At 35.4% G+C, this 13,407-nt stretch overlaps 1 protein-coding gene across 1 annotated transcript in view; it reads right to left on the reverse strand.

The window, feature by feature from the left end:
- The window catches only part of LOC139743461 (CMP-N-acetylneuraminate-beta-1,4-galactoside alpha-2,3-sialyltransferase-like), a 41,972-nt gene extending 34,393 nt beyond the window's left edge, over nucleotides 1-7,579 (reverse strand). The window contains exon 1 of the mRNA XM_071653942.1: nucleotides 7,003-7,579. The gene's annotated coding sequence lies outside the window, so the exon portion shown is untranslated. The remainder of the gene's footprint in view (nucleotides 1-7,002) is intronic.
- Between the last annotated feature and the right edge of the window lie 5,828 nt (nucleotides 7,580-13,407).

The following is a 13,407-nucleotide window of genomic DNA, read 5'->3' on the forward strand; positions in this document are numbered from 1 at the left end:
ACATTCATACACATGCAATAAACAAATAGAATGATTTAAATTCGGTATTCCAAAGCTGTTTAAGTCTGTGCTTACTATACCCTTTCTAAAGTATAATAGGCATTGCGGAATGCCATAACTGTTGCTGCAATAAATTAGGTCACTTGATTGCCGCTGAAGAGATCACGAAAAGAAAATTGCAATCAGCTATTGATACATGTCTGCCAGGTATAGCATACTCTGATATATAGAATTCGTATTCGTTAAGATAGTTGATTATGAATATCAGGTTATCGAGAATATTCATTGTTTATTTCAATTCAATTCAATTCAATTCAAATCTTATTTTCATTTTTTTTCGGCAGAACGAAATGGCATACACTTTACTCTTTTTTAACACACACACACACACACACACACACACATGAGGGGATTTTACTTTCAGCACTTTTATGACTGAATAAAGCAATTACAGCGCATTTTTACATTATTCCTGCTTGACAACATATCCTGTGATATTCTTTATACCAATAGGCCCTATGTAATGGCGAGATGAAACTTCCCAATTCGCCATGTAAAAGTTTGCCAAAACAGACTCTGTAATTAATCACTTACTTTGAAACAGGTCATATCTCTTCGAAAGTTACATGCACTATTGAATGTCATTCTGTATCTATGACAACGGGCTCACTGCACGACTAATAAATTCGCAAATGCGGTGATTGATGTGCAGAAGATTTGCAGGTTATTAAGGTTTTGACTTCCAATTAATGAAATCTTACGTCGAGACGTTTTTATTGCAACTGATGGACAAATTGCCCTTCATCGACGTAAAATCCAAACACAGTATAATGCCTATTATTATTTTTTTTTTGTATCATGCCTATACTATATACTTAAACGCTGAATAATCTGTGCGTATTCATGTCGATAAAGGGCAATTTGTCTATAAGGCTTCCACTTTGTGATAAATGTTTTCAATATGGAAACTCCTGAAAGAAACTACAGATGCGTGCATAACAAAATCTATCAAATACACACTTTAAATGCCAAGGACGGTATTCTGAAATCAATTTTGCTTTCTGCCAAAATGGTCTACACAGAACTAGCGTATCGATGGAAATGTATGTGTAATTATACATACAAAAGATAGCTACGTCCAGTGTATCAAGCCTCGCTCACATCGTAGGCCAACGTATATAATTCAAGTGTATGTGTGTGTGTGCGTGTGTGTGTGTGTGTGTGTGTGTGTGTGTGTGTGTATGTACATGTGTGTGCAATTCATAAATATCTTTAGTCATATACCCATGAGTTATGCTTGTGAACATTTCGATTGCAGAAGTATCAATAGTAATTTTCGTCACGGGTATGTTTCCTGACAGTTATGTTGAAAAAAAATCGAATATTTTGAGTGTTAAATTTAACATTTTAAGTGTTTAATTTAACATTTACAAAGGATTCGAGGACTGACAACATTTAAGATATTGGTTTTATCATCTAACTTTTGAGAATGTAGGAATTAAACAGAACGTGTGAAAGGAAACATAATATTGTATAAGAGATATTTACGAAATAGAACCGAAAATTGACTGAGTGCATACAAGATGTAACTTTGTTGACAATTCAGTGAAGAAGTTTCGAGAAATTATCATATACGAAAATAAATACTCTTGCTAATGGAAATTTGGGGAAAATGTGGAACGCTATAAACTTGATAAACTAATTTCTGTATAAAAATGATTGCTATTGTATACACATCTTACTGAGATAATGTATAATCATATGTGATCAAAGAAGTATGATAGTGATGGAAAATAATATTGATTTATGTAATCTTTTATCCACTTACAGGTATACGTTTAATAATAACACCAAATCAATATGCTTTTAGAAGTGGGCATTCCACATCTCGTGCTTTATTGAATTCATACACGAAGTACTTGATGCTTTTGAGAGAAAATGAATAATGGTTGGTTTATTTACATTTAAGTATAGGGCTTTTTATACTATATGCACCAAGCGCTCTCTCTCTCTCTCTCTCTCTCTCTCTCTCTCTCTCTCAATATATATATATATATATATATATATATATATATATATACATCGCATTATGGATTTCGTGGCGTTTATGGTTGAAATATTATTTTATCAATGGGGAAAAATATGTTTAAATAGGTGATGTACAATCTCACCACAGAAACGTAAGGTGTGCAGTGCCCAGTAGGGCTCTATCATTGGACCGTCATTATTGATATGAAATGTAAATAATGTCAGCGGTATTTCCGAGGAGCTTGAATTCATTCAGTTTGCTGATGACACAAATGCGTTCATCATAATTATATCTAATAGCAATTCTGGCATCTGCAACATGTATGTTATCATGAGATAAGTCAATTTACTGAATGTCTGCAAGCAAATAAACTTTCATTGGCTCTTAACAAAAACGAATTTTGATGGTGTATTCAAATAAGCTGATAAATAAACACGATATTGTGATTTATATTAATGGAAATAGAATGCTACGTGCCTCCCATGTAAAATTTACCTGGGTTGAGACTGATGACTGTTTGTCACGGAAGGAACACTTCGGTGTCATCTGGAATAAACTATCCAAAATCCTGAACAGACGACGGTCATATTTTAATACTGTAAAACACCATCATCCTATCATTTCAATTATTGCATTTTAGCTTGAGGAAAATCCAGTGAGCAAAATACGTAGAGACTGCTCAAACATTTTTTTCCCTCCTCATTCATCCCTCTCTCTCTCTCTCTCTCTCTCTCACCACTCAGTGAGTGGTGACTTGAATGTTATATTCTTAGTATGTCGTATTGTTTAGACAATCATTTCTGAGACCATTATCCTCGTCAAGCGTTTGCTTATGCTGATGGTCTCCTGTATTTCTGTTATATCAAGAGTTGCTTAATTTGTCTTTTGAACGACTGATACACGGGATCCTGTGTTTGCATAAATATGTATGCATGTAAAATAATGCTTGTCTGTTTTCATTTTGCATTGTGTTAGAAAAAAAATGTTGGATATTTGAATTAGATTCTCTGTTTTAATTGTCAGATTCAAATTATACTGTGCTCAATTTCTTCGTTCAATTGACTTTTTATATCATTTATGTATGAAAAAGAAATTCAGAAATAAAATAAAATTAAAAAAATCGAGCTATTAGAATAGTCTCACATTCACCGTACAGAGCGCCTTCATTTCCGCTACTTTATCCATTTTAGCTGTGTTTGATAGGTATTTACAATTTGTATTTCAAGGTATATTCTTTTATGCTATTATAGAGTCCTCGCCTGATCCACTTCTTGATCATTTCAAATCAAGCAAAGAAAATCATAATTAGGATTCAAGAAATTGTAGAAATTTCTACCTTCACATGATTTGTACATCTTTTTTCAATGTCTATATTCAATACCCAACGCACATGATATATTTGATGAACATATTACATAATACAAATATATATATATATATATACATAATATATATATGTGTGTGTGTGTGTGTGTGTGTTACTTACAATACATATGATATTCTAGTATATTACGCGGAATACGCTAGAAAGCACAAAAGTTGAGAAATAGAACAAGAGTATTAAATGTCATGGTCATCGTACTATTGTGAATAAACGACGCTCTTCTGTATTATCGTCTTCAACGTCCAAATTGGAGAGCAAATATATCGAAGTCATGCTTTATACCCAATGTAGGCATATGTATTATGTATAATCTACTTTTATGTAAAATGCAAAAGAACTTGTGATAAATATTTCGCTCTGCGTAAATAAAAGCCTTTGAATTTCATAATCAAGACTGTGCTGTATATTATGCCAGTGACAGAAAAAGTTGCCATACTTAGATATTGCAAATTTGTCGCCTTGTCTTAGATCAAACATGAGGAAGATATACACGAAAAAAAGAAAAAAAAAAACATTCTCTACGCAAGAGCTGGCCTCGGAAGTAAGGTAACTTTAGCAGGGGTGAAGTCTTCTTATCAAAGATCTGCGTGAAAGCAAGCTAGTACCGGTGTCTAGTTACATTTATTTTTCCATTGACATCAGTTAGCTCTGTTTACCCGCATATCCGTGTTCTATCTTATAGACATCCTTTTCGAAATGAGAAAAAATACCCCCGTTAAAAACGTTGTTTATTTTCACCTTGAAAATTATATAGGATACCGTTCGAAGTGCATTTGAAAATATAACTTGTATTACATTTTGAAGTACGTCTCACTCTTTCCACCTATACTCCCATTAAATTTTGATTCGAAGCGTCTTATTGAAAGAATGTTCAAAAAAGTATAATAGCAACCAATATAGGGTAAATTGCTGTTTAACTTGACAATGAGTTGAGAATTACACTCTGAAAACTTTGACATACGAATAAAGATGCATACAAATAAAATACCCATATGTATGTACAGGCTTAAATTACAAAACTATTAATCAGAATATTTAGATACAATAGTGGGACGTAATTCTGGTTCTTAACATCCTTTATTGGAGAACAACAATATATTATGGACCAAAGGGTGAAAAATGTCTCATTTGATCATGATATTTGGTTTATGTATATCCTGCATTGCATTACTTTGTAATATGAAGGGGAACCCCCCAAAGAAAAAAAAAAAAAAAAAAACGGAGAGCAATGAAGGGACAGAAAATATATAGAGAATGGAAGGAGAGGATAAAAGAGGAGAAATGATTGACAGAGGTATAGAGAAAGAGAGAGAGAGAGAGAGAGAGAGATAAGAGAAAGAATGAGTGGAAGACAGTTGAGAAGGATGGAAAGAGAGAAAGGAGAGAAAGAGAAAGAGAGGAAATAAAATGGGGAAAAACCTAAATCAAACAAGCGAAGGCAAAGCATATTAATGCTAAATCATGATTTCAACATACACTCAAGAAAAATAGGTTTAACATTGAACCTTTAAATAGTAACAGATTGTAGCACCTTTATGGGTACAATTTTGAACCGTTCAGACCAGAAAAGTGCAAAGTTGCACCTTCAAAGGTTCTTACTGGTCTGAAAGTTGCAAAACGTTACAGCAGTAAAGGTGCTACATAATTTGTGTCAAACGCAAAGGTGCAAAGTTGAACCTGTTTTTCAAAGAGTGTATACCACTTACAATAGCTCCTATCTCTATTTTCATGTCGCAAGTACAATAAGCCAGCAACATTGTGTACCACTTACCCTGTGTAAAAAACTAATTACTTTGTTTGTGATGAGCATACAATCAGGTATAGTTCAAAAGTTTAACTACTGTGAAATAGAATTTTGTTCAATCATTGTATTTTTAGTTTAATGTTTAATTCCTTGTGTTATGAACACTTCATGCGGGCACTTACAAAGACAATATAGAATATCACTTCGAACTTTTTTTCAGGCAAGAACATCAGGAGTTCGGTTTGTTTCATTAAGCTTAACCGCAGGGGCAGATCTAGAGGGCACGTATAGAAGTGTATCAGTCTATGGATGGAAATTACTGTCCAGGAGGGGCTTAGTACTTCACTATACTCGTTGATGGAAAAATTTAGGGTAAGGAGGACTACTGGTCCCATCTGGGGGGGGGGGGGGGGCATTTCATGAAGCGTTGCTCTCAGCCAATCAGATACAAGGATATTAGTAACTTATAACAGTTTTTCAGAGAAAACCTCTGACAAAACGCTTCATGAAATGCCGCCTGAACTCCAACACCGCATGTGCCTCCCTTTGAAGTTCCCCTTTAAAAATTAATTTGCAAAAAGACGTTATCCACAGAAATTTGTAGATATGTTATTCTATACCTCATTTCGCTTTCCTTCTCTAAAAAATTTCATTTTTCATCCATCTTTGAAACACACACTCAGACACAGACGCACAGACTTGGCATCGAATGTGTCACATTATTGCAACTTTATATCTTATGTAGATTGGTGTGATTGCTTGAAGAGAGAAATCAATTCATATAAGACGTGCGGACGAGTGAGTATGTGTATATGTGCATTATGTATATAATTACTATTACGCTCAATTCTCGTGCGTATTAATGTGTGTATAATATGAAAATGGGTCTGTTTGTATGTGACCCTTTGGTTGATGGCAGTGCAGATACAATGTATTTGTACTTGATATTTTACGTAGAATTATACGTATCTATATACACAGTAACTTCAAAGTGCACTGACCATGGACAAGAGAAACTTAAACTATAAGACATATTGTAAGAAATCAGGATTTTGCACCGCTCGTTTGCAGTGTTCCTTTTCCATAATCAGTCTCTGTAACCAGGTCCATAACTCAGCAGATCACGAACCTAGCATTATGTTTGGAGACAAAGCCATCATCTAAGAGCAGTGCTATGAGGAGAGAAATCGGCTGTTTTTTTACCCTTTGTGTGCTTCGTTAGAGAATGATATTTATATCGACAGGGAATTCTAACCGATTATATACATCATTTATATGTAAAAAGAAAAATCATATTCAGAGTCTCTGAATTCATTATAAAAAATAGGGCAAAATTTCCTGTTTCTCATTTTCTCGAATCGTCTGTTGCACCTGAAGGAAAATGGCGAGGAAACGGAGAGAATGCTTCTTTTATTTTTGTCTCCCGAAGTTGAGTATTGAATAATAACTTGGCCGTAAATAACAGGAAGGGGGAATAATGTGTCCTTCATCCAGCATGCATGTTATCCACCCCCTTTGGCGGCATGGAGATGACAGTTTGAATATTGGCATCTACATGATGTGGCTGGACTTTGGGGGAATGACGTTCAATAGAGGAAAGGGAAATAGCACAACAACTACTGTTCAGTTATCGCGCGCTCGGTACCCGGTTGAACCCCATGTAGTCATGCAGGTGCATCCTTGCTGTGTATCCTTTCCATCAATGTCACTCTGTTATTAACGTGTTAGATGCAGGCGCACTATACTCCAGTAAACCATACTCTACCCTCTACGTTATTAACTGCCCTGCATGTGCGTACACGAAGATTAGTTCAAAATGACATACACCATAGAGCTTTAACTCACCTGTGCAATCAGTACCACCGATTTGCAAGGTTAAGAACAAACCATGCTATGCTGCATCCCCACTGTGAAATCCGTAGTACTTGATGTCGCCAGTGAAACTGTCCGCCAAAAGGCATCAAGCCCGCATGTACTGCGAGCGAGCTCAGTCTCTCCCCCTATATATTTCCGTGCGTCTCTATCCTTGCACGCTTTCCGAAAAGCAGCTACCAATGCTCCATAATAATGGAGGGAGCATTCTCCACTCACGCCATATATCTGCGTTCCTCTTCCCACGGTGTTCTTCCTGTCCTCCCTACGATAAACCGACACAACCCCGGTTGTTGGGTCGAAGAGAAATGCATTATCATTTCAGCTCGCTCTCCATCTGGCATGAGGGGAGCTCGCCGCATGCGCTGGAGAACGATCCCTCGCTTTGCTATATGGAATGCAAGGCTAGAAAGCGGGCCTCATGCACTAGTTCTCAGCCACGGCGCTGTAATGAGGTAGGGGCGAGCCCAGTTCCTAATCAAAGTGCCATATCTCTGGCGACGTGAGTGCTTTTGCATCTTAAAGGCAGTTATCGTCGTTCTATCGACGCCCTCCCTATAATGCCACCAAATGATGTCGGGAAAGTTATTGTTAAAGGACAACGTGTGTAATGCTGCAGCTGAAAGTTCACGCTTGTTTAGCGTGGCACACACACACACATTCTGAAATACACAGCAATGTTTTTATTTTTCATTGGATGCCTTAAGGCACAGCAAAATAATTATTCTGTGGATTTCAAGTCGTTAAATTAAATGTGTTTACAATGTATAGAATCAATTAGTCACTACAGACGGTACCGTGTTTTTGTATCATCCATTCTTTTGGCAACCTTTGTCAGAAGGCAGATTGTATAAATATTTGCGTGTTTATTGTTTCTTGCTAGATAAGTGAAAATCATTAGGCCCTATACTTCGAAGCAAATGAACCACTAGGCACCCTGAGCATTTCAGTAGTTTGGAAGAAAAAAAAAGGAGGGAGGATTATTCGCATTCTTCCCTACTGTTCAAATGTTTGAACCATAATATTGTATGCAGATCCTACGAAATGTCAGATATGGACAAATTCTGATGGAAATTCACATTCCTATATAAGATGAAACTTATACAGCGTGGTTTGTTGGGGTTTTTGTGCAAGTTCACTCCGTCTCTTGATATGTCTGCTCATGCTTTTTATCGTTTCATGATTCATATCATTATTATTATTATTGTGTTTTTTTGTTTTGTTTTGTTTTGTTTTGTTTTGTTTTGCTTTTTTTTTGGGGGGGGGGGGTAAAAGAGATAGAGATCAGCGGAATGACAGAGTGAATATCAGTGTGTCAAGAAGTCCTTTCAAGGTAGTCATATTGTAATACGTTTTACGGGTAAAAAAACACACAAAAAACCCGTATTATATACACCTGATGCGATGACACCAAAGAGATTTTACATGAGTCTCTATGGATCACACACACACACACACACACACACACACATTCAAATACAATCAATGTATAATCTGCTCCACACACATACCACACACACACGCACACACACACACATAAACACTCACTAGTTCAATTTAAGGTAAAGTGCCTAAATTCATACTCGTCACACACACACACACACATAAACTTGCAGACATAATTCATTTTGTTGGTAGTGGTATAAGATTTATTTACATTGCCAAAGTATATGAAATCATACAAAATGAACAATTATTAATTGTGTAATCAAGGCTTGATTCGCATTGTCTCATGGAACTTTTCAGAGTGTGACTTATGATAATAACAGTAATAATGATAATAATAATAATAGTGATAATAACGAAAATAATACGATAATTGAGTACTGATTACATGGAATTCTTTATCCAGAGCAACCTCTTCAGTGTTGACGCTGTTCTACCAGCATGGTCATCACCAGAGGGCCCTGATGCCATTATTATAACCCTATATATAACTTTACCATGTGTAAAAAAAAAGAAAGTGTCACTGAAAAATAAACGTTTTATAAACTGGTGAAACTTATAAAAGTGCATCCATGTTCTATTAACATGAACACACCCATATCATTTAAGATAACGAGAATGCAACGCACATAATCACTCTGTAACCCTACATCCAGTACACCATGGTGTGTAATCATAAAGATACGAGCAGACACGTATTACATGCGAAATCACCTGAAACTGAAGACGGCAAAGCTTACCGCAAATACATTTGTTTTACAGTCACCTACGTTAGATATTGTCTAGTGTCTACCAATGCATTCTTGAATATCTATACAAACAGTGACTGTCTACCAGATTATAGCTTAAAGATGTTTTGGTTGCTTTTAAGCGGTAATGACGCCTTGTTTGACACTTCACGTAAAGTTAATGTAATAATTATATTTGCAAATGTTGTACCATTCTCTGACAGTACTGCCTAATTTTTCCCAAAGTGGAATGGCGGTTTTATCCTAGAGTGATTGTGTTCCATTGAAATTTTTGATCTTTTGTCACTGTTAAAAACAAAACAAAACAAAATAAAACAAAACAAAACAAAAACACCAGCATAGTAAGACCCTGCTAACTCAACATGATGATAAATGTATAGCTCTACAAAGCTTGACGAACAAAAGATCAAGTTGAACTGAAATCAATACGAAATGCTTTCATTTCATGTTTTGGAGTGTGTTTTTTTTTTTCTTTTTTTTTAGTATGCACGGGTTTTAATTTCCAAAAGCTGCTTGCCGTGAGTCTTTAACAGTACTCATGCACACAACTTATGAAATCAATACGGCAGATGTTTTTCCCGAAATGTGTTTATCCATGTCTGATAGCGTGACAAATCATCGAGACTTTGCTTCAATGTATGCAGAATGATTATACCACCAAAATGAGGTAGATTAACATGAAACCTAATGCGAGTTGCCAACATGTCTCACATCCCGACACATTGCACGCAAACGGTCAATAGCCCCTCCCTGCCTTATTAAAATGAAGAAAAATGGTTTGATTTGTTTAATCTCATTAACACTATTGCACTGCATGTGGCTACACCTGAGAGCATTGCACTTTGTTTACTTATATTTTTTTAATTATGTTGACTTATAACATTATGTCATGAAATTTTGAAACATTGTATTGACTCCAAAACAATGCAGGGTAAACTACCGTTGTCTTTAATGCTGCCAGACAGAACAGACAGCTCCAGATGTTCGTTGCCTGCGAAGAATTGATGGTGTCTCACCAAATGTAATAAACAATATCTTACTCAACGGAGTTGAATGATAGGTATATAATACGTTGTAATAAATCTATGAATAAAAAAAAAAAACGACGAAGAGAAGAAAAATAGATATAAATATAATCAAGCCGAAGAATGGTAACTATTGACGATAATATTGGTTTACATGAATATCATAATCATATATATATATATATATATATATATATATATATATATATATATATATAATCATTGCTATAATCTATGTGGAGCATTATAAAAACGTATATTCAAGGCTATTCATCTTGTACACCCTGAATATGCTACATGGTATATGCAGTGATAAAACATCTCACCGTGTTAATTCTACCGTGTTATTAAGACTCCTGATCCGATTTTCAAAGTGGCAACCGCTCCTCAAGATAGAATTAAAAAAAAAGGTGCGATATAGGGCTTTGAATGATTTTAATCCGTATTAGGTAAAAGCTATAAAGGAGTAAACCTTGACCGCTTATAACGATGCTGATTTTTAACATTCAGGCCATGGACGTATGTCGTAAAGGTCACACAAAATATTGTGGCCTCAGCTGTGGCCAATTCAGTTACTAACAGTGAAGACTATTCTTCTCGGATTAAAGGCTAAAGCATACACGTTATAGCGTTATAAGCAGCGGCCGAGTTATGATAACCGCAGTATGGTCAACGTGTACATTAAAATGAGTCGATCTGTGTTAAATAACACCTCGTAAAATCACTGTACGTACAGGGGACGAGGTCATGAGAGTATTCATAACACTGTCATACCAGGACAAATAGATTGAATACACAAGGAAAGCTCGACTGTGATTTTCAAGCTGTATAGTACAGCTGACTACAGCTGATTACTATTTGTAATGATTTTGTTTAGTGCATATTACGTTTTGGGTGATCCACGTATTAAAAGCCTTGCTTTTCACTGGATCACACTTATTCCATCTCTTTTTCCGAGATCTTTTCAAAGTATGCACTGATATTTGTTATTCTGCTTAGTTGTATATAATTATTGTATCTTATCATATACTTCACGATTCATATTGCATTATCACAGACTATATGTATTATTTTTTTCAAACTGACCAAACAATGTGATTTTGTAATGCATACTTTGTATTTTGTTGTACTCTTTGTTGGATGTTGAATGGAAAATACATGTAAGTGAAACTGACCTGGAAAAAAGAAACCCTGAATCGAGTAGGTCAGTGTGGGGCATCGATCAAAGACATTGATGAAGAGGGTAATACCGATGTGTGATGAACAAAGTATGCATCAAGTGCGCCATCACTCTTCAATTTAATGTCGCGGTAAGACAACATACTAATTACCCTATATGTTCCTCCACCCGGTCAGTCATCCAACAGGTGTCTGCTTGACGGCATGCTTAGTCTGGCACAAAACGTATTATGCTGCAGACTATACATGCTTATGCATTATACACACATGAATGCATATCGATACACACAATGCATATGAATGCTTGAATCACAGTGCGTGTAATGATATGACAGAATATTGCGAGATGAGCAATATAATCAATCATCAAGGCACATATTGCATGTTTAGTGTGCTGTGAGCCATATCTTTAGTTTGTTGTACTTTCTTTGTTTTGCTGTTGGTTTCGTTATTTCATTGTTTATCATAGTCCATTGTTTGTTGTTGCTTTCTTGGAGGGGGGACTAGATGTATGACGCGTAAGGATATCAGCAAGTGCATCGTCAGGACGTTGCCGTATGTGAGAATTAAATAGTAAAACATTAACATCACCCTTACATCGTTCATCCGACAAATATTTGAAATGCACAACTTGTTAGTAAGCCGTTGCCCTCGAAGTGCGCAATTCTTAAACTCCACTGCGGTAGACGCATCATTCTTGTATTAATCACACACTCAGCAGTACATAGTTTATAACGCTCAGAAAACACCCTATATGTTTTGGCTGCCAAAGGTTTAGTTACGTATTAGGATGTTCGATTTCTCCTTATTAGATTCTTCTAATAGGTAATACATCCAAGCTGATAAATTGCTCACTTATGCATTAACAAATAATGATGGTATTCATTTCTCTCTCAATACATATACGTGTATTATAGTGAAAAAATTGAGCAAAGAAAATGGGTCTTCATCGGGATTCGTGTGGTCAGAAGCTATAGTGTGTGTATGTGTGGCACACATACACACACTATAGCTTCTGACCACACGAGCAAAGAGAATTAAGGGTTTGGGACAACACCGAGCTCGGGCTTTCAATAGCTCAGTCGGTAGCGCACCGGTCTAGTAATCCGGAGGTCTCGGGTTCGAATCCCGATGAAAACCTATCATCTTTGCTCAAAGTTTTCACTATTTATTATTTGTTTCTGGTCAGTTTTCCCTCTCTTTGTTTCAATATATAAATAAATAAATATATATATATATATATATATATATATATATATATATATATATGTTGCTCTTCATGTGTCAAGTTGTTTTAATGTAAAGATGCAATGTTAATGACTCTTAATTTACAGAGGGTATTATTACTACATCCTGTACCCCCATGTAAGAACACATCTGTCATGTAGATAAAGATAATCTTCAACATTACTTCCTACATATAAATTTAGTGTCATCATGTTCGGATAATTTGCCTTTGTTTCATCGGTTCATGTTCTGCATCATGTCATGTTCAACATGTACTCTGATTTATTCTTTGTATACTATTTTACTGCTTCGGAAAAAAAAAATCCTATTCGTTACAGTCGTGAAACTGGCACCATATATCAAAGTGGATTCTGCAACAAACGGAACAAAATATTTAATTCATATATAATTCATAACATAATGCATATTAGTTTGTCATTCAGTAAGTTTTCTTTCTTTGCTTATACAAAATAACTCCTGTGAATTTTGAAAAGAGAATATAACTCATATATAATTTATATATATTTCATAACATAATACATAATTATTAGTTTGTCATTCAGTAAGTTTTCTTTCTTTGCTTATAAAAAATAACTTGTGATTTTTGAAAAGAGACCATTATTTTTGTCTTTAATGTGTGCTCACTCATGCATGACTTGACTGATCATTCTCATTTTATACAAGAGTTTATACGACCAGCAATTCCCCAGTAAAATCACTTTGCTCAAAAGCTTTTCTTTAAAAGGTTATGC

The sequence above is a fragment of the Diadema antillarum genome, unplaced genomic scaffold, assembly GCF_040938485.1.
Source record: "Diadema antillarum isolate AM-2024a unplaced genomic scaffold, OU_Dant_1.0 seq00001083_RagTag, whole genome shotgun sequence".
NCBI lineage: Eukaryota > Metazoa > Echinodermata > Echinoidea > Diadematoida > Diadematidae > Diadema > Diadema antillarum.